We start from the raw sequence: 22,649 nt of genomic DNA on the forward strand, positions 1-22,649 counted from the left end.
TAGAAGTAGAGAATGGACATGTGGACACGGTTGGGGGGAAGGGGAAGGTGGGACGAACTGGGAGATTAGGTTTGACACAAATACACTACCATGTGTAAAGTAGATAGCTAGTGGGAACTTGCTGTATAGCACAGGGAACTCAGCTCGGTGCTCTGTGACGACCTAGATGGGTGGGATGATGGGGGAGAGAGGGAGGTCCAAGAGGGAGGGGATATAGATATACATATAGCTGATTCACTTCATTGTACAGCAGAAATTAACACAACATTGTGAAGCAGTTAAAGTCCAAAAAAAAAAAAAAAAGAGGCACATGCCACTTGCTATGGGAGTATAGCTGGGAAAGTGCCTAATACTTTGGGGGAGAACAGGGAAAGCATCTCAGAGAAGGTGAAGGTTGATGGAGTCTGAAATGAGGAGGGAAGGAGGAAGGAGGAGGAATCCAGGCAGAGGGAACAAGGTGCAGAAAAGTCCAGGTTGGTGGGGTCAGGGAACAGACGGGGGACCCGAGCATCTTGCTGGGGATGTTTTAGACATTATGGATTACACTCAGGTGGGGAAGCACCAGGATGTCCTGCTGTGTTTTGTAAAACTACATAAAATATCCAAGAAACATGTAATTTAATGTTAAAGCAGAGAGCATTTTAATAAAAAAAATTAAAGAAAGGCAAGTGGTAGTAGGTTCCAAAGGTTTAAGAACTCTTTGTGAGAGAAAAGCTTAAGACATATTTTTCCCAGCTGGGGAAGAACAGTCCACGGTTCAGTTTTTTAGCAGCAAAACCTGGGAATCTGGCCCTGGGGGGTGGGTTGCTTTCAGGACGTGGAGCCCCCATGAGGCCAAGGCCTGGAAGGACCCCTCTGTTTTGCGTTTGGGTTTGCTTTGCTGCTTTCAAAGCTCACTGACCTGGGTGGGAACACAGCCTCCTCTGCTCTCACAGTCTGGCAGCCAACGCTGGGACAGCTTACGAAGGCCCCTGCGCAGGAGGGAACCTTCTGGAACGAGACACCTCAAAGAGCCCCTTTCTAGCATGTAAATGACTTCTAAAAAAATGCTTGGGCAATCTTACCCACTCCTCAGACTGTAAGAGCCATACATTACTTAGGAGTGAGAAACAAAATGGTTTTTTCTTTATTGTTTTTTCTGATTATTAAAAAAAAATGCTCATTATAAAAATTAAAACAAAAGAAAAATTAGGAATATAAAAAAGTGAGGTTTTTCTCATACCTCCCCCTCTCCCAAGATAACCATGGTTAACAGATGTATTTCCCTCAGATTTAAAAAAGTTAATTAACTGACATAAAAATTATTATTTTTTAATCAAGATGGAATTCTACAACTGTTCTTTTTTTTCCTTCTTGACTAAATAACTCCGACAATTTTCCATGTCAGTATATAAGTCTAGTTACATTCTTTTAGAAATGTTATTACCTCGTCTAGATTCTTCAACTTTTATTTGATTTTAAAAAATATATTCATTACATAGTAGATGAGTAACTGGAAAAAAAAAAACAAAACCAGAATGTTGCACAAATAAATCTAGTTTTATCCTTCAAGGTTTTTTTTTAAAATTTATTTTTGTCCTCACTGGGTCTTCGTTGCTGCGCGCGGGCTTTCTCTAGTTGAGGCGAGCAGGAGCTAATCTTCATTGTGGTGCACGGGCTTCTCATTGCGGTGGCTTCTCTTGTTGCTAAGCACAGGCTCTAGGTGTGAGGGCTTCAGTAGTTCTGGCACGCAGGCTCAGTAGTTGTGGCGCACGGGCTTAGTTGCTCTGTGGCATGTGGGATCTTCCCGGACCAGGGCTCGAACCCGTATCCCTTGCATTGGCAGGCGGATTCTTAACCACTGCGCCACCAGAGAAGCCCTCCAATAATATTCTTAACACTTGCTGGCTCTTTTTCCTTGGGTAAATTAATGACACCTTTCTCAACTGTAAAATGGAGACAATATTTCCTACCTCACATGATTGTTCTAAGAATTAGAAAGAACAATGAGTTTATTACCATGCCTGGGTTCTAGTAAGTGCACATAAAATGTCCCTGGAGTTATGAATGTAATTAAAGGATGCTCCATTGTCCTCTCTGCTCCTGCAGGAGGGCAGGATGTGGCTTCTGAGAACAGGTTGCAAAAATACGTCACTCTGCCTTGGGTGTCCTTCACCGGGGTGGGTCTCACTCCCCCTTGGGTTATTCCCTCTGGGGGAAGCCACTCCACTCACACTGAGAGGCCACAGGAGTGAGCTTGGGGACACATCCTTCAGCCACCTTAGAGCACTTTCCCTTCAGTCCCGACCAGATTGCAACCTTGAGCCAGAGGCAACCTGCATTCCTGACTCACAGAAACTGTGAACTAATGAATGTTTGTGGTTTCAGGATGCCAAGTTTTTGAGTAATTTGTTATGCGGCAGAGGATGACTGATACCATGCCAGAGCTGGGGCTGTCTCGGGGCTGCGCTACAGGCCTGGCGGGCACTCCTTGGAGATAGTTGATAAAGAGTATCATCAAAGGCTCTCTGGGTTTTTTTGAAAGGATGAAGACCAGACTCTTTCTTCAGTGCAGCCCTTCATAACATGGCCCGTGCCTCCATCTCCTGCAGGCATGCAGACCTCCAGCCGCACTGTACATCACCAATCCCACCGCAATGCTGCAAAGTCTTGTGCGCTGTATGGACCCCCTTGCACCTACTCAAAGCGGAACTCAAGCCTCTCCTCTAGGAACTCTTATCTGCTCTTCCCTCCAATGTGAAGCTGGTGTCCTGCCTTGCATTCTCTCTGCAGGCTCTGTGTATCTTAACTCTAGTTCTGATAACCGGTGCTTACCCAGCAGGTCTGGTATTTGATTCCCTCCACAAACTGTGAATTTATTTGAGGACTGTATTTCTTTAAGGCACATGAATGCTTGGCCAAAAGGTGCTTAATTGATATTTTATGATGGATGAAGGATTCCAGCTCTCAGATGGCAGCACTGTTTGCTGCATCTAACCTCTTATGAAGTATAAATATGCTTTCCTTTATATTCTTTTAATATGTGACATGAGGGTTGTACTTGCAACATAAACAGATCTGAAGAGAAAAGAGCCATTTAGAGAAATCTGACTTGGAAACAGGATGGGGCAGAGCAGTTTAGAACTTGGATGGGGAGTACTTCTTAATCATGCCAACCATGGGGTTCCGGGGGTGTTGGGGAATGCAACAGCTAGAACTACCTACATTTAATCTGTGAACCAGGATGGAGAAAGGGTCACTTAAGTGTAGTGATTTTTTTAAATGTTAAATCAGACATCTATTAATTTATACTAGGTTGAACAAGATTTAGCTGTTTCTGACCTAAAAAAATAGCATATTCTTACGATTCTATGATTCTAGCACTCAGACACTTCATGTGTAGTGATTTTGCTTTCTTCTATTTTCTCTTTGGTATTTCCTTTTGTAGAGTTTGCAAATTAAGGACTGGCTAAGACATTTGTCTCCAGGGTTACAAAGTTGAAGTTGGCTGTGAGTCTTAATCTAGAGATGAGTTGGATCAGAGCCAATGGCAGGGTCATGGCCAAGACACATCCTTGTGACTATTGCCACATTCATCTCAGGTTTATTTTTTTAAAAAAACTCTTAACAGAGCCTTCCCACAAAACTCAATCCTAGGTTCCATGTTTTGTCCTCAACATAAGATGGAAAACAGACTTTATAGAGTCTAATTGTAGAACCCCAATAAACTAAGACCAGTAGCAATTCCCATTTTCACTTTCTTGTCCAAATGTGTGTTGATGATGAAGTTCTAGAGATACTTGGATGAAAGGCACTGCAAGTCCTTAAAGAACACAAACACCCACAGAATTAATTAGGATCCTCGTCTTCTAGAGGGGGAACCAGAGACACAAAAGTACTTCAGTCCGTTTTTCAAGGTGGAAAAGTGAAACCGAGAGTTAACCTCTAACACAGAAACGGTCTTGGAAATTTGGCAAAGATCTGGATCATTTCTTTCTTTTTTTTTTTAAATTAATTTTTATTGGAGTTGCTTTACAATGTTGTGTTAGTTTCTACTGTACAGCAAAATCAATCAGCTATACATATACATATATCCCCTTTTTTTTTTGATTTCCTTCCCATTTAGGTCACCACGGTGCATTAAGTAGAGTTCCCTGTGCTATACAGTATGTTCTCATTAGTTATCTATTTTATACATAGTATCAATAGTGTATATGTGTCAATGCCAATCTCCCAATTCATCCCACACCCCACTTCCCCCTTGGTATCCATATGTTTATTCTCTGTGTCTGTGTCTCTGTTTCTGCTTGCATATAAGGTCATCTATACCATTTTTCTAAATTCCACATATATGTGTTAATATACAATATTTGTTTTTCTCTTTCTGACTTACTTCACTCTGTATGACACTCTCTAGGCCCACCCACATCTCTACAAATGACCCAGTGTCATTCCTTTTTATGGCTGAGTAATATTCCATTGTATATATGTACCACATCTTCTTTATCCATTCCTCTGCTGATGGACATTTAGGTTGTTTCCATGCCCTGGCTATTGTAAATAGTGCTGCTGTGAACATTAGGATGTATGTGTCTTTTTGAATTATGGTTTTCTCTGGGTATATGCCCAGTAGTGGGATTGTTTCTTATCAGATCTGGTTATGGATTTTATATTGAGCAATCCAAAGGAAGTCTTTCAAAATACATTATTTTTGGCAACAAAGCCTCTAAGCAAAGCAGTGAACTAACTTTCAGCTTCTGGTTGAAGTGGGTGAGGGTGAAGGGGAGGAAAGATCTTCAGGAACTACGTCTTATTCACCTTGGGTGCCACACAGAGGATCCTTGAACACAGGACCCTTAATTCGTGGTCCCAGTGAAAGTGCCATGTTCACTTCCAACTAATTTATAATTTAGATCACACCCTTAACAAATCCACTTTAGACTATCATTTGCAATTTATATCTTATGAAAGTATGACATCAGATTTCACGGTCTTATCCTGTTGTTGTGCGTGTTCCTTGGTTGCCGTAGTAACGGAGTTGCCATGGATGGCGCTGCAGGAGCTGTAAGGGTCAGCAAAGACCAGAGCCCTGTCATTCAAAGGCAGTTGTCCCTGAAAATTGTGACTTGCTTCAATATTTAAAACCTGGGCACTGATATTAAACTAGAATGATACTTCGGTTAAAAACCAATAATTAACCTTGTCTTCCACTCCAGGTCACACTTGAATAGCGATTTCATAAAGTGGACATTCCTCTGTGTTTTGTTCCTGAAGTCCTAGATTGGTTTTAAATAATACGTCTGCTAGAAAAGTACACGGGTAATCATTGCAATTTATTTTATGTCATTATCTAAGCCCTCAAGATCTTACAATCCCGGCTCTTCTCTCCGAGGTAATTGCACACATCTTGGGAACATGTGAGATGATGTTAATATTCAGGGTGCCACCTCTTTGAAAGGATTCACAACCTACAAAGAAACACTGTCTTGATGTCCTTCTGCAAAACTTATTTTTAGGCAAGTGTAGGGTATTTCCTTTCTAAAGAATAATTTTCTTCAAAATCACAGTCTTTGATGTCACGGATTTACAATATGTATCCTGAATAGCAGTTTTAGTTTCAGAGTGGGGATTATGCAGCTTGATTATATTATAATAAAACCTTTTGGATTATAAATTAAGACCACCTTTGAGGTACACAAGATGCCATCATTCTCTTAATACTTCTCACTCTTTTTTGCTACCTAAGTTGTTTTAAATTGCTGTAATGCTTTACTGCACTGTGGTATATATAGAGAGAGAATACTTAGGTGGTTGCTTAAATTTTTTAATACCAGTAGTGTGAAAATTATGGCACCTACATAAGAAACATGTTAAATGTTATTATCTTTTAGAGCAGGAATTTGATATTTCTCAAAATTTCAGGTAATATAGAAAAATTACCTCAGAAAATGGTCAAATAATGTTAAACACTTATTTTTTATAATCCCAAAGAAACTTGAAATACATAGGTTTTTTTAATATATGTAAATTTCAGTAGATTTATTTCTACCAAGATATTTGGAATTTTCTCACTCTAAAAAAATGAATCAACTATAAAATTTTTAATTATTTAAAATGTAAGAATCCAGTTTTTCCTAATAACAAATGAGTTTCACAAAAGTTCTAACAGGCTGTGTTCAGATTCTTTCTATATTTATTTTTTAAAAGACTAAATGATTTTTCTTCCTTTTTTGTTTTTAGCGATCAATAAAATTTTACATGATGCCACATTCATTAGAGTTGGGTGAACAACATTATTGATGGTAGAGAAGGAAATGATTCCAATTTACTCAATTATTAAATACATTGATTATATGACAGAAAATTATTTTCTTTGCGAAAAAGAAATTTTATTCTTTCTGTGAGCTACAGAGAAACCCCAGGCAAGCTATTTGATTCACTTGAGTGTCTAATTATAGTCATAACTGAAAGCGTTGCGAGTGAGTTGTGCTGCGTTTTATCTAACTTGGAGCTTACAAATTCCTATTTCGGCAAGAGTGCAGAACACAGATAAACTTTGGAAAATGAAACTCAAATTCTTTATAAGAAGATTATCCTCCCCTTCTTCACCCCTCCCCTAGGCATCCCTTTCTCTCGGCAACAAGTTTTAATGAAGACGAGCAGATTGCCCATATTCCAATTAATAACCTAGACTGGACTCATTACTCTGAATTTTCAAAATTGCTTTTGCTTTGTATTCCTTTGGTTTCAGAGAATGAAAATAATTGACGATTTTCAATGAGTCTATGATGATATTACTTCCTACACTCTTGAAATACGTAGATTTATAGAGCTAGTTTTATGGATGAAGGATAGAAAGGTGGTCATATTTCCCCTGGATAATTGTATATTTACACTAAGCGCATATTAATACTGCTTGTGCATTCATTCAAAATTAGCTCCAACAAATATGGTCTTTGCAGCCCTAACCCTCCTTCAACTCTGTTCTCCTGCGCTGTCTCCTCTTGTACACAAGGGACTCCCTTTATGTCAACAGGAGACCTTGAGTAGCCAAAAGAGGTTACTTAGAGGCATTAAAAAGGAATAAGAAAATCAAATTGAAGGTTCGTATCAATTAGCTGAGAACCAAAGCATGGAGTTCACCAGCTAATTATTCATTACACCAACATACTTACCAAATCTATATTTGGACTTATTTTAATTATGGGCATTATTCTTTTATTATTGTCCTTCCCCCCCCCCCCTTAGGTACAAATCTTCCTTGCACATTGGTGCTATCTCCTTGTTAACCTGTTTGTGACAGAGACCAATCAGACCCGGTTTTATACAAAATTAAGAATTCCTTAAAATCTCATTTTGTTTATAGGAAAGAATTTGATTGGAAACCAGGTCAAAGTTTTTAGGTTTCAGTAAGCACTTCCTAAAGAGGCTCTGAGGGAAATAGTACTCTTTTAAAACACTTATGCTTTTATCTTTCAACTGCCTCTTATTCCCTGACTAGCCTTTCCTTTTTTCTCTGAGGCCTCCAAGTAGCACTCCCTGAATGACATTTCAATAGAACTTTCCAAATACAGTGTAACAAAGAGATCAAGGCCCACTGGGGAGATGGAGCAGATTTTTTTTTTTAACAAAATGAATAGTTTTAATTATGTCTTTTCTGCCCACTCCATAGGGCCTCCCAGCCTCCATGCCCACACCAAATCCGAAGTCCGCAAACGTAAGACACTCAGACTCATTGCTCCACACCTTTTTACCAGCAAGGTTTTAAAATCAGTTAGGTCTCCAGCAGGTGCACTGCTCCCTGCGTTCACTGGACGGGGTTCCCTGTCCTCGGCTAAGCAGACCTCCTACGGCTCAATTATGAGCTTGTTTTCGGTCAGGCCCCCAGGATCTATAGCAATCCCAACAACAGCTTGAAAAACGGATCTGTTTTAAAGGAAGAGCCAGCCCTGGCTGTGACGGATGACTAGGAAACCTCCCGTATTCAGGCTTTCAGAAAGGGTCACCCCTTCATTTCCAGCTAGTCTTTTCAATACCTTGAAAACATTTAGAAGCAGTGATGTTCGCGTCAATTACACTCCTTTAAACTGTGAGCATAATTGCAGGTACAAGCCAATTATCTCATAGCTATACCATTTGCCCATTGCCAATGAGCCAATTTGAAAAATCGTACATCAAGGGATTTCCAACATTAGAGTTTTCTTTTTTTTTTTTTAATTTCGAGAAGGCACTTTTGGGGAAGAGTGGTAAGCCCTGGTGGGTTCCTTGAAATACTGGTTTTTAAAATTTAAAAAATGGCATTAACGTGGACAAGTATTAACCACTAGGAAAAAAGCCATCCCCTAGAAAGCCAACTTTTGATAGTCTGTGAACTTTTAGTGGAAATAAATATTTTACGAAAACAAACCAAAAATTTTATCCAGTTAAAATTTCTTGGGCAAAACTCCCAATTCTCTTTTATTCAAGGGTCCCTTCCAAAATTATGATAGCTCCTTCTTTTTGAGTCAATATTTATTAGTACATACATAATGTTATAGTATTATGAAGCAGAAGCACTGTCTCCTTCAGAATATTCTTGTAATTCTATTTCCAAGACTCTCTCGCTGTTCTAAGCACGTTAGACCTTTGACTCAGCAAAACTCTGATACTTGGAGTGAGGCAATCGAACTTTCTGGGCCTCATTTTCTTTTAGCTCAGAAATCCTGTTAATCTGAGCTCGTCCTCAAATGTACACTTTTTTTGAAAGACCAAAGAATGTGCATCCCACTTGAAGCTTCCACAACAACTTTTACTTAAAGCACAACTTTATGAATTTAATAATTATTAAGTTTAATGGTAGATTGAAGGAATGAGGCATGAATTTAATAGACAAATATTAAGATTATGAAAGGACCATTATCCCTGAATCCTTATAATGTGATGTACCAGGACTGTGTCATTTGAGAAAAAAAAAAAAAAAAAAGACGTACAGGGTGAAGTCAGCAAAATTTACTTCAATGCTCATTTGCCATCACCTTTATGACTTTGCTTATTTTTTCCTCCCCTTTGATTGAAACACACACACACACACCACACTCACTCTCCCAGTTCCAATGTCCTGTGGCCTCAGGCTATTTTTTTAAATCTTAATTCGTTCTTTTTTTTTTTTTTTAATTAAATTTATTTTATTTTTGGCTGCGTTGGGTCTTCGTTGCTGTGCGCGGGCTTTCTCTAGTTTCAGCGAGCGGGGTCTACTCTTTGTTGCGGCGCGCGGGTTTCTCCTTGCAGTGGCTACTCTTGTTGAGGAGCACAGGTTCTAGGTGCATGGGCTTCAGTAGTTGTGGCTCGCGGGCTCTAGAGCGCAGACTCAGTAGTTGTGGCGCACGGGCTTAGTTGCTCCGCGGCATGTGGGATCTTCCCGGACCAGGGCTCGAACCTGAGTCCCCTGCATTGGCAGGTGGACTCTTAACCACTGCGCCACCAGGGAAGTCTCCCTTAATTAGTTCTTAATTGCAAGCAATAGAAGCTGACTCTTTCTAGTTATGTAAAAAGGGATTCAATTAAAGAACTATTGAGTAGATCACAGACATCTTGGGAGAGCTGCAAAACCACGTTGGAGGCCAAACCTCATGGAATAATGCCCCAAGCTGCAACCACAGAGGTAGCCTAATCAGAAGGCACCTCTGCTGGTTGGCTATGGGTACCATCTTTCTCCCATTTCTCCTCTGCACCAGGAACTCCTCTGGACGACAATTGCAATATCACTGGCTTCTATGGGTGCTACTAGCTCAGCTTTGTTACCTCCAGCCCCTGCAGGGAAGAAAATGCACAGCCTGTTTCTTCCTGTGGCTTGTTTCTGCACCGAAGCCTTGTGTGAGTCTATTTGACCAGTGAAACTCAGATCCCACGCTGTGTTCTTGTGATACAGAAGACTGGAGAAAGTTCAATTTCCTGGGCTCTACTTTGGGGAGTCAGGATTCTCAATGTTGAAGATTTTCCACTCAGAGCAGAAGTTTTCCAGAAAGTATTGCGCCTGACATATGTTCCCCATAGGTGTTGAAGAGCCTCACAGTGATCCATTCATCCATCCATCCATCCATCCATCCAATTTTTTTAAATTTATTTTTATTTTTTTATACAGCAGGTTCTTATTAGTTATCCATTTTATACATATTAGTGCATATATGTCAATCCCAATCACCCAATTCACCCCACCACCCCTCTCCCCGCCACTTCCCCCCCTTGGTGTCCATACGTTTGTTCTCTACATTTGTGTCTCTATTTCTTCCCTGCAAACCGGTTCATCTGTACCATTTTTCTAGGCTTCACATACATGCATTAATATACAATATTTGTTTTTCTCTTTCTGACTTACTTCACTCTGTATGACAGTCTCTAGATCCATCCACATCGCTACAAATGACCCAATTTCGTTCCTTTTTATGGCTGAGTAATATTCCATTGTATATATGTACCACATCTTCTTTATCCATTTGTCTGTCGATGGGCATTTAGGTTGCTTCCATGCCCTGGCTATTGTAAATAGTGCTGCAATGAACATTGGGGTGCATGTGTCTTTTTGAATTATGGTTTTCTCTGGGTATATGCCCAGTAGTGGGATTGCTGCGTCGTATGGTATAATTTTTATTTTAACAAGCATTTATTGAGCACTTGCTATGTGGGGAAGGAGCTGGGAGCTCTGGGTGTAAAAACAATTAAGGTACAAAAGCAACTGTAAAGCACTCCTCATGGAATGGAAAAGGGAGATGAGTAAGCAGATGTTTTTTGACTCAGTGTGGTGCAATTATGGCCTTGATAAAGCACAGGTTGGGGTTGGGTGCTAGACTCCTATCCACCCCTCCAATTCCTGGTCTCCCTTGTAGTGAACTTGGGGCTGTGGGACTAGTTCTAGCCCTGGACTCTGAGCTCTGGCCTCCCACCAGGGGCCTCCTCCTCCTTCCCTTTCTTCCTTGACATGGACACCGCGGAGGCCTGTGTTCCCGCTGATGTGAACACAAAATGGAAGACAGAAACCAGGTCCATGTGGGGCTCTTTGTATAAACCGTTGAAGTCTTCAGGCTTTTCAGTTGTCACAACTAGCATTAGCTCTCCTAAATAAAATACAGGCCACATGGCAAATCAGGAAAGTTAGAGTTCTCCAGAAGAAGAGGACTTGGAAATGTCCTCTTTAAATCATTCAGTTAGCTGGAGGCAGACAGATGAGTCTGGGGACGAAATCAGAGGCCAGACCTCAGAGGATTTAAGTCTGTCTTGCTAAGAATTTTTTTTTTTTCCTCGAGGGTCTGGGGAGACACTGAAGAATTTTAATACTTTTTCCACCTTTCCACCTGGGAAACAACTTACCAATATCCTCGGCAGAGCTCAGCTAATGTGATACACTAAAATCTGCTTTGGCTAATAAAAAAGGATCGATCTTTCAGCCATCTTGACTTTACTAGTTGAAATATGAAACGCTTTAATATTATACAATTAGTCCTTGACTGTCAGGCTTGTGTAGGGCAAAGGACAACTTGTGTTGAATCTGTGGTCCTCTTCAAATCATACATAGAGTCTCATTTATGAGTCAGCCCATGCATAGCACCAGCGTTGAGAAGGCCAAAGATATAACGACAGATATATTTATAGATCTTTTAAAAGTGATGCTGAAGAAGCTGGACCAATTCACAGTGGCGTTCACCTGGGCTTTAAAGCATTTTATTAGGACTGTATGTTTTTCACATATAACACATGACCTGTGGAGAGAATGAGTTTTCATCCTTGGGGGAAAGGAGATCAGTATTAAAGTTATATTTTATTGTACAGAAAATGCATATGTCCTAAATATTTTGAGTGAATGTTAGAAGAAAATGCATATGTCCTAAATATTTTGAGTGAATGTTAGAGGAAAAGGTATAATTTGAAAGACTTCACTTACTACAAGCAAAATAAATAACAGAATATTCAAATCATTTTAACATGTATATTTTATTAAAATCAATATCTTGTTGAAATCATAACTTCTACCTGAGGTTTAAAATCTTCATTTTATCACATCTTTCTCAAACCAGTTAAAAGTCACACGTACTAAATCAAGTTTGATGTCTTAGGAATTTTCTATTTGCTCTATTTAGGACTATCAGTAACTCTACTAAAGGGTTAACTTTGGAACATTCTTTACATTTAAATTCTAACTGTATTCTCATTGAGTTTATATAATTGGGATGAATCAATGTGTCTATCAGTCAACTATCACTAGATTATGCTTAGTAACAAACAACCCCGGAATCTCAGGAACAAAGACTTACTTCTTACTCACATTGCTGGCTCTGCATGTTTTCTTCATTTTGAATCCAGGCTGAAGGAGGGCCCACTCTCTGGGACATATTCTTCATTGGCTAAATCAAGCCAAATGCCGGGCCTGGATGCCTAGATGCCTGGATGCCAGTGAGGGAGAAATACACTCCTATTTCAAGGAGGACAGAAAATAATCAGTAAACACAATCTACTACAATGTATAAAACCTTATGAAAATGTGAAAGAAAATAATACATTTTTTTCCTCTGCTGTATTAATTCACCTACTATCACTCTTCTTTTTTTTTTTTAGTAATTATTTATTTTTTTAATTTATTTTTATTTTTATTTTTTGGCTGCATTGGGTCATCGTTGCTATGCACGGGCTTTCTCTAGTTGTGGCGAGCGGGGGTTACTCTTCGCTGCGGTGCGCAGGCTTCTCATTGTGGTGGCTTCTGTTGTTGCAGAGCACAGGCTCTAGGTGCGTGGGCTTCAGTAGTTGTGGCACGTGGGCTCAGTAGTTGCAGCTTGTGGGCTCTAGAGTGCAGGCTCAGTAGTTGTGGCACATGGGCTTAGTTGCTCCACAGCATGTGGGATCTTCCCGGACCAGGGCTCGAACCCGTGTGCCCTGCATTGGCAGGTGGATTCTTAACCACTGCACCACCAGGGAAGCCCAATCGCTCTTCTACTTCTGCTACTAATTTAGGACATCAAACTCAATCTAAACAAATCACCTAATACTGCTTACCTCTAACACTTGACAGAGGATGTTCATGAAGTGCTGAGATTGGGTAGGAATGTAAGTATCTTTTCTACAAAGATCCTGGAGGGTAGAGACTACCATCAAGAGTAGGTTAATTTGTATCATGGACTAGACAGACGCAGAATTGTAGAAGTGTTGAGTGCAGTCTCTGGAGTCAGAATCCCAGGAGACCAAACCCAGCTTTACCACGTCCTAGTTGAGAACCCTCAATTTTCTCAACTGCAAAATAAGATGAATGAAAGCACCTGCCTGTAATGAAAAAAATCCATGTAAATGGTTCAGCGCAGAGCTCAGTGTGTTCTTACAACTGGAGTGATTGTTTTCCTTTAGTTATTCATCCAACAAATATTTATTGCCTATTTTGTGTCAGACGCTAAGCCTGGCGCTGAGGGTATGGGTGGGAAAGTCATCGTTTTGACCTTGAAGAATTTTCCAGTTTAATGAAGGAGAAGAGTGAGAAGGGCAGGTGGTCTGATGGGCAGATGATGGAGGGCAAGAAAAATGAGGTTGAGAAAAGCCTATCTGGGATGAGAAACCAAAATGTTTATAGACTGAAGAAAATACATTAAGAGAGAGGCAATCAAGATGTCATAGTATTTCATACCCTCAAAAGCCCGGGGAGTGGGTGTTAGTGGTTTTTTTTTTTTAATAAATAAATAAATAAATATTTATTTATTTATTTTTGGCTACGTTGGGTCTTTGTTGTTTTGTGCAGCCTTTCTCTAGTTGCGGCGAGCAGGGGCTACTCTTTGTTGCGGTGCGCGGGCTTCTCACTGCGGTGGCTTCTCTTGTTGCGGACCACGGGCTCTAGGTGCACGGGCTTCAGTAGTTGTGGCATGTGGGCTCAGTAGTTGTGGCTCACAGGCTCTAGAGTGCAGGCTCAGCAGTTGTGGTGCAAGGGCTTAGTTGCTCTACGGCACGTGGTATCTTCCCGGACCAGGGCTCGAGCTCGTGTCCTCTGCATTGGCAGGCAGATTCTTAACCACTGTGCCACGAGGGAAGTCCCGGTGTTCGTGCTTAATGGGGACAGAGATTCTGTTTTGGATGATGAATAAGTTCTGGAGATGGACAGTGGTGATGGTGGCACAATATTGTGAGTGTACTTTATGCTACTGTACACTTAAAAATGGTCAAAAGGGTACATTTTATGTTTGTATATATGTTACCACATTAAGAAAAATATTTTTTAAAAAGCACAGGGAGAGGCGGTTGACCTTGGAAAGGTAGATGTATTCTGAAACTGACATAAAGCAAAAAACTAACAGATTTATAAATATTCCTTCAGGTGGATGGAAAGGAATCCGAGGAGCTTGGTGATATATGTTTCTTCAGTTAAAAAAGAGATGAGATGGCTGGGTGATCGTGGAAAGGCCTACAGTAGATCCAGGGCTTGCAAAGGCCCCAGAAGATTGGGAAAGTGTCTGAGGAGAGTCAGAGATCAAGTCAATTTCCTGTGAGGACGTGGTGCTGGGGTGTCCGGATGGTCCAGCCGACTTACAAAACTTGTCTCCGCGATGGTATGAAGACAGCCTGCTCGGCTTCTGAGTCTGCTCCCCTCACCCCCGGTGGACAAGAGGTCTTTTAGGGTGAGAGAGCAGAGGTGAAAATCAAGTAGGGCTTAGAGTCTAAATCAGTGTGTAAGGCAAAAGTAGCAGAAGGTCACACTTATTCCTGAAAATCTCTCGTGGTGACACCATATGGGTGACTCACCTTACTGTCTCTCGTAAGCACAGGAGTCTTCAGGGTTGGAAGAGAGCAGTGTTTCTATTGTTGAGCAAGGAATGACGCCATCAACTGGAATTGAAGGGTCATATATATATGTATGTGTAGACACACACATATATGTTCATATATATGAACAACAGAGTCACAGTTGCTGTGGTTGAGACACTTACAAGGCGGGAGACCCATGGGGACTGAGGCTAATGAGGAAATTGCATATTCACTCATCCCCTCCCCTCTACCCCCTTCACCCCGCCCCCCAATCAGGCTCATTGGGTGGAATGGTCAGCATAAAGTTATACCACTTTGTGTTAAATGTATTGTTATTTCATTGAGCTGTGATATTAACTCTATGTTCAACAGATGCTTGAATGACACAACTCCAATGTAATGTATCAAAATTTGTTGATAGAGTCAAGCAATATTAAGAAAGAAAGGTGTTTTTTTGGGTGGGGGGTGGAGGGTAGGTGAGCTGTCCTTTTCTGAAGAATCTGAAAGACCTCATCTGACTCCTGTGGAGCATTATTAGGACCTGCTGACCGCAGTGCCTGCTGTTACTTCCAGAATGGCGCCTGCAACATGGCCTCGATCACAGCATCTCAAGTGCTGGCCAGAGTGAAGGAAGAGGGAAGAAGGGCAATCAGGGGAAAAAGGAACACCTGGGCAGCCAACCAAGGCTGGCTGGGTATGCCCAGAAAGGTGACCTGATGGGAAAACTGAAGACACATTTTGTAGCATCTTCTTTACGGTATCTGCTTTCCTCTTCAGCTAGCAGGACATACTAGGTTTTTTTTTTGGTTTGTTTTTTCTTGAAATAAACTTTCCATGAACCTTTTTTTAAGACATTTGGGGCATGAATGTTGGCTTACACATGGTCATTTAATTTTCTTTTGCAGTTTCTACAGCCTAGAATCAAGAGTGAGGACAACTCGTGGTGAGTTTTCCTTGGCTTCTGACAAAGGGGGTTTAGAGGATGCACGGATCCTGAATGCTGGTAAAAATTTAATTGAAATGCTTGAACACAATGTGCTCCCAGGCTGGATGGTTCTAAAAGTGTAACAATGGGGAATTCCCTGGAGGTCCAGAAGTTAGGACTCTGTGCTTCCACCACAAGGGGCACTGGGTTCAATCCCTGGTCAAGGGAGCACTGAGTTCAATCCCTGATGGAGGAATTAAGATCCTGCATGCTGCGTGAGGCCAAAAAAAATTAAATTAAAAAAAAAAAAAGGTGTAACAGTGAAGTGGTCATAATACCTTAGAGTTCATGGTGTTTTTTAGCTCCTAAGGGCTTCCATTTATCTTTTACTTCCAGAAGGGAACTCAGGGGAGATTAGGGCGGGGCTAAGGATCATCAAAGGTCACACTGAGGCTGCACCGGAAGGCCATCGGATGTTGTAACAGCGGAAAGAATGTGTGAGTTTCAGGTCTTGGAGGTGGAGCAGCTTCAGGCGATGATGAGGTGTAAGGTGGGTGTAGCTGAAGGTCACGGGAGGTCATTGAAGCTGTGAGGGTAGGGGCTTGCAAGGGTCATCAAAGCAAATGGTTACTGGGGCAGTGCTCCGGGAAGGGAGTGAGAACCGAGGGTGCAGACTCCGGAGGTGCCGGGTGGGGGGGTGGGGCGGAGGGAGGGGAGGCAGCGAGAATCACGGGACAGCTGGGACCCACATGGAGAGGGGGCTCTGAGAGGCTCCGACTTCATAAGAGATGAACCAGGGAAGAGAGTAGATCAGGGGTCAGCAGGTGACTGTGGCTGATTTGCCTTGTTTTGGAAAACCGTGAAATGGGGAACGCAGGATTCCATCTAGGAGAACAGAATATCAGAGGAGAAGGATCGCATTGTTCCAGAGGCTGTTGACAAAAGAATGAAGTTTCCCAAGGGAAAGATGTGCTGGGTGGTGATGATAAATGCAAGCAAATAAACAAACAAATGGATTAAAACAACAGAAAACAGACCGGGGTGGTGGGGGGGCAGGCAATTAGGTTTGGTCTTCAAGACGTCTGACTATAGACGGATTCCAGGTTGGTTAATTCCAAGTTCTAAGTATTTCATTCAAGAACCCGTGTTCTTCCCACTTTTCTTTCTGCTACATTTCCTACTTGACTTACCTCAGGTGAATTCTCCTTACACAGCGGAGAGGAAATCTGTGTTAAAGTGCCCCAAATTCTCCAGGGATTTTTGGGAAGCCACACCCTGGAGAGGAATGCAGATGTCCCTTCTTCGTTGTCTGTATCTGCAAGGAAACATTTACTGGAAGCCTTTAGATTTCTTCTCATGTCTTCGTCGATCACACAGGTCTGTTCCTAAACCAATCACTGGCAGGGAGAATGGGGTCTCCGCCTCATGGTGTAAAGCAGTTTCCCGTGAATAGACTGTAAGGTATATGAAAAAATTGACATTCTGTTAACAAAGAGGAATTGTCGAGTAGGCAACACACAGCATTAAAAAACCTCACACAGATTGACATGTACACACTGCTATATTTAAAATAGATAACCAACAAGGACCTACTGCATAGTTGTATATATTGTATATACTGTATACTCTGCTCAATACTGTAATAACCTAAATGGGAGAAGAATTTGAAAAAGAATAGACACATGTATATGTATAACTGAATCACCTTGCTGTACACCTGAAACTAACACAACATTGTTAATCAACCATACTCCAATATAAAATAAAAATTAAAAAAATTTAAAAAAACCCTGCACAAATATTATTAAAAATGGATTATGTTTATATATATTACCAACTCTAGAAATAAAAATATAATTGTAGTCTACTCCACACTGGTCTGTGCTCCCATGGCTTCAACCAAAATTCCCCCTGCAAGTCACTGGTGATCTTCATGTTGCAAAATGACCAGATGCCGGGGACTTCCCTGGTGGTCCAGTGGTTAGGACTCTGTGCTCCCAATGCAGGGGGCACAGGTGCGATGCCTGGTCAGGGAACTAAGACCCCGCATGCGCATGAGTGTGGCCAAATAAATAAATAAATAATTACCAGATGCTTCCTAGTCTGTATCTTCCTTGACTGTTCTGCATCGAGTTGCACGTTGCTAATTCCTGAGATAGTCTTTGCTCTAAGCCTATGATACCTCACACCATCTGCTTGTCCTTCTCCCTCTTGAGTTACTCTTTATACTTTTACTTTTCTTGCTGATTCCACACCAGTGGTTCTCAACCAGGGGTGACTTTGCCCCCCCCCCCCAGGTGATATTTGGCAATGCCTGGAGACATCTCTGGTTGTCACAACTGAGGGGACATCTAGTGGGGAGAGGCTAGGGACGCTGGTCAACATCATACAATGCCCAGGGCGGCCCCCTCCACAAATAATTATCTGGCCCAAAATGTCAGCTGAGCCCTGACATTTTGAGGAATCCTAAGTTTCCTCTCATATGAGCTCCTTAGGGGTCAGTTTTGGACTCCTTGTCTTCTCATTCTACATTCTCTCCTTAGATGATCTCATCTTTTCACAGTTTTAAATAACATTTATACACTAACAAATCTCAATTTTATATTTTCAGATCAGATCTCTTATCCTTTTTTTTTTTTTCATGGTTGCAACTTTTTATTTTGCCAAGTAATATTTTTTATTTTTTTTCTTTTCTTTTCTTTTAATTGAACTATATTTGATTTAGAGTGTTGTGTTAGTTTCCGGTGTACAGCAAAGTGATTCAGTTATACATATACATACATGTTCTTTTTCATATTCTTTTCCATTATGGTTTATTACAGAGTACTGAATATAGTTCCCTGTGCTATACAGTTGGACCTTGTTGTTCATCTGAGATCTCTTTTCTGAGTTCCAAATCTAGCTATTTAATTGTCTACTTGAAAGTTACACTTAAATATCTCACAAGTATCTCAAACTTAGTATTTCCAAAATACCTTTGGCCCATCCCCAAAATGCGCCCCTCTTCCACTCTTCCGCATTTCTGAAGAACTGACAGTATCCACCCAGTTGTGTAAACCCAAGGCCGGTAAGTCATTCTTGAAGCCACCGTTTCCATAACCCGCTGCCCCACATCTAGTCCATCACTGAGTCCTGTTGACTCCATCTCCAAAATAAACCCTGACTCAAGCCACTTCTCTCCATACCACTGTCATCTCTTACCTGGACTCCTGTGATGGCCTTCTTCCTGGTCTCCAGACATCCATTTTGGACCATGTCACACTCATTGCACTTGGATAAAAACATCTAAAATCCTCAACATAGTCTACAACATTCCTCTTTAGTTTCATTTCTTTTTTTTTTTTGCTGTGCAGCTTGTGGCATCTTTAGTTCCCTGACCAGGGATTGAACCCGGGCCCCAGCAGTGAAAGTGCTGAGTCCTAACCACTGGACTGCCGGGGAATTCCCTAGTTTCATTTCTTGAAGGGCCTGTATTTGTTTCCTAGGGCTGCCATAACAAAGTACCACAAACTGGGCAACTTACACAACAGAAATGTGTTGTCTCATCGTTCTGGGGGCCAGAAAGCTGAGACCAAGATGACAGCAGGGTTGGTTCCTTCTGAGGGCTGTAGGGAAGGATCTGTTCCAGGCCTCTTTTCTTGGCTTGTAGATGGAAGTCTGCATGTTCTTCCTCTCTGCATGCCTGTCTCCAAGTTCTCCTTTTTATAAGGACACAAGTCACATTGGATTAGGGTCCACCCTAAAGACCTCATTTTAAACTTGATCACATCTGCAGAGACCCTGTTTCCGAATAAGGTCACATTCCCGGATACCAGGGGTTAGGACTCTAAGATACGAATTTTGAGGTGACACAATTCAACCCATGACAGCCCTCTTGATCATTTAGGACTTCGGTACGTGGAGCTGGTTGGACTCCTCACTAACAAAGTGACTTTTCACCACGTACCAGCACATGATTAACATCTGTCCTTCAGAAAAATGACAAACGACTCTGTGCCATGAACACTGAAGGTGGCATTTTATTAATCCACGAAGGTTACATCTTTGACTGCCAAGGTTCTTTTAAATAAAAGCTCATGGAAATTGCACATTTAGCTGCAACAAGATCCAAGCACATCTAGACTAAATAAACGCATGTGGATTTTCTTTGCTTGTTCTTGGCATTGCAGCAATTCAATTTGGTAATACAAATTCTTTTGCACTGATCAGAAGAATCTCTCTCTCTCTCTCTCTCTATATATATATAAATATATGTATATCTATATAAAATTATATGTATCATATCGGAAAACAAATATATTATTACTAATACATTCAAGTGACTTACCATAAAAGGTTTCCACGACATAAAATCCATGGAAGGTGGTTTGTCTCTGGTGGGGTGGAGATGGAACGTTGGCATGTAAACACATACAGCTTTACAGATAGTAGTGTCTTCATTTGGGCTGGAAAAGTCAAGGAGAAAGAGTTGTACCAGTCCTTCAAAGGCTTCCACTGGTCCATTAAGCTTAAAATAGATTAATCTCTAGAGACAGTCAACTTCCCGGACACAGCAATTACAATGAAGGATGGCAAACCCAAGACATGCATTTAATGGAAACCTACCACCCGATAGCACTCCCTCCATAATTCTAGTTCTCATCCTGTTCAGGCCATCATTCCTATCTCTGCTGCCAACTTGTCCTCACCTTAAAAGGCAGAGAAGAATGAATTTCCGAACTTTGCAAGATGCTCATCTGAAAACCAGGCAAACTTAGGATACCTTGAAAAGTATTAAATCACCTTAAAAAAAAAAAGTGAAACCCAGGAAAATAAAAGATGGTTTAGGGGACACACACCAAGGTGATTGGCCCATGGACAGTTAGTTTGAAGGGACGGCAACATGGCTTAAACCAAATAGCTCCAGTTTACTCAAGGAATCAAAACAAAGAAACGTTTTTATATGTTTTTTCTAATTTGTTTCATGAGAAGTTTATTTGGAAGCAAAATCCATCAGATTTGATAAGAGGAGTTAAAGTTTGATTCAATGTAAGTGGTAGTCTTCAAAGAGTTTTATATACCATGTGGGGAAGGGTGAGTATAACATATTCATTCATTCTTCTTTTTTTTTTAAATGACAAGCATTTGCAGTTAAGACTTATTTTTATTTTTATTTTATTTATTTATTTTTGGCTGTGTTCGGTCTTCATTGCTGCACGCGGGCTTTCTCTAGTTGCGGTGAGCGGGGGCTACTCTTCTTTGCGGTGCGCGGGCTTCTCTTTGCAGTGGCTTCTCTTGTTGCAGAGCACGGGCTCTAGGCATGCGGGCTTCAGTAGTTGTGGTACACGTGGGCTCAGTAGTTGTGGCTTGCGGGCTCTAGAGCGCAGGCTTAGTTGTGGCACACGGGCTTAGTTACTCTGCGGCATGTGGGATCTTCCCGGACCAAGGCTCGAACCCGCATCTGCTGCATTGGCAGGCAGGTTCCTAACCACTACGCCACCAGGGAAGCCCTATTCATTCATTCTTAAATACTAAAATTTATGAGGAGTTGCTCATGGAGCAAGATATATGACTTGCTTCCAAAGATTCAAAGAACCAAAATGATAATTTGGAGATAATCAGGTCCCATCTCCTTCCCTGGAGAAATTGGTATCTAGAGAGAAGATATTTACCAGTCAGGCTGCATTAAACTAGTTACTGAAGTATACTGTTTCTCTTCTGAAAAAAATTCACCAAGTGCCTAATCTAGGTAGTAGGGATGTCTCAGGCAATCTGGCCACTCTTCAAAGCCTTTCAAGGTTATGTGCATTTTCCCGGACCGCTGGGTACTAAGCTCTTCTGGAACACGTCAGCTTGTTATTCTGCAGGACATTGAACAAGACTCATCTCTTAAGACTAGTATTCCCAAATGTGTGCGGATAGAGTAGAATTCTCTGCTTACTATAATATAAAGGCTATGTGGGTTTTGGTTCAATGCCTTTTTTTAACATTTAGTGACTTTGTGAAAGTTTATAATATTCTAAAGTTATGTATGTGTATGTGAATGTTGCAATTAAATACAATAGGTGATTACAAATAATTTGGCTTTAAATAATAATTTTTAAAAATGCTTGAGAGTCAAATCTAAGATTAAATAAAATGCTTAATTTTCTTCTCGATTTATGATTCTCTGTTCTCTTCCAAATCTTCATTTACAAACCAAGTTTTACAGTTAGCCAATAATTGTATAGTTTATATTCAACACGTATCATTTTGCTAGAGCTAATAAATATCATTTACAACTTTCTACAACCTGTTTGACTGTTTCTTATCCATTTTTGACCCATAATTGCTTTCTCACACCTCTTGCTGGTTAATCAGAATTTGTCTGGATGAGGCAGTTGTATTGCTGGGAAGCTCTTTAATCATTATATTGAATTAATGCAATTATATTCTCAATGCTCTAGAATTTTCATCTAGGTGCTGCTATTTACAGCTTCTATTGCTATCTCAGGGTTGTCTTTTTGAAAACCGTGAAAAGGGGAAGATTTCCAAATTGTGAATCTGTTAGTATTATCGCCTTTGGCAGGACATGAAAAATAATACCTAAAATTTCTTGCGTGCTTACTATGTGCCACAAACTGTTCTAAGTCTTTTTAATGCATTTGCTCATGTGGCCTTCACAATAACCCTTTGACATAAGATATTGTTATTATCCCCATTTTACAGATGAGGAAACTGAGGCAGAGAGGCTGAATAACTTGCTCAAGGTCACAGGTAGTAAACGGCAGTCTTAGTAACTAGATATGCATCTTGATTTCAAAGCTTGTGCTCTAAACCACTAAACTCCCGGATGGCATATTAAACTTTCAAGGAATTTTTAAATAAAACTCCATTTTAATGAAATTTTTACCATTTTCTTAAACAAGCCATTTAAGTTCCATTATATCTAGATAGACTACCTGCTCATAAAGTAAACAAAAACAAAAACAAAACCATACAAACAAACAGAAAGAAAGTATTCTTTCTTAGTATTCTG

The sequence above is a fragment of the Balaenoptera physalus genome, assembly GCF_965194825.1.
Source record: "Balaenoptera physalus genome assembly, chromosome: 18".
Lineage (NCBI taxonomy): Eukaryota > Metazoa > Chordata > Mammalia > Artiodactyla > Balaenopteridae > Balaenoptera > Balaenoptera physalus.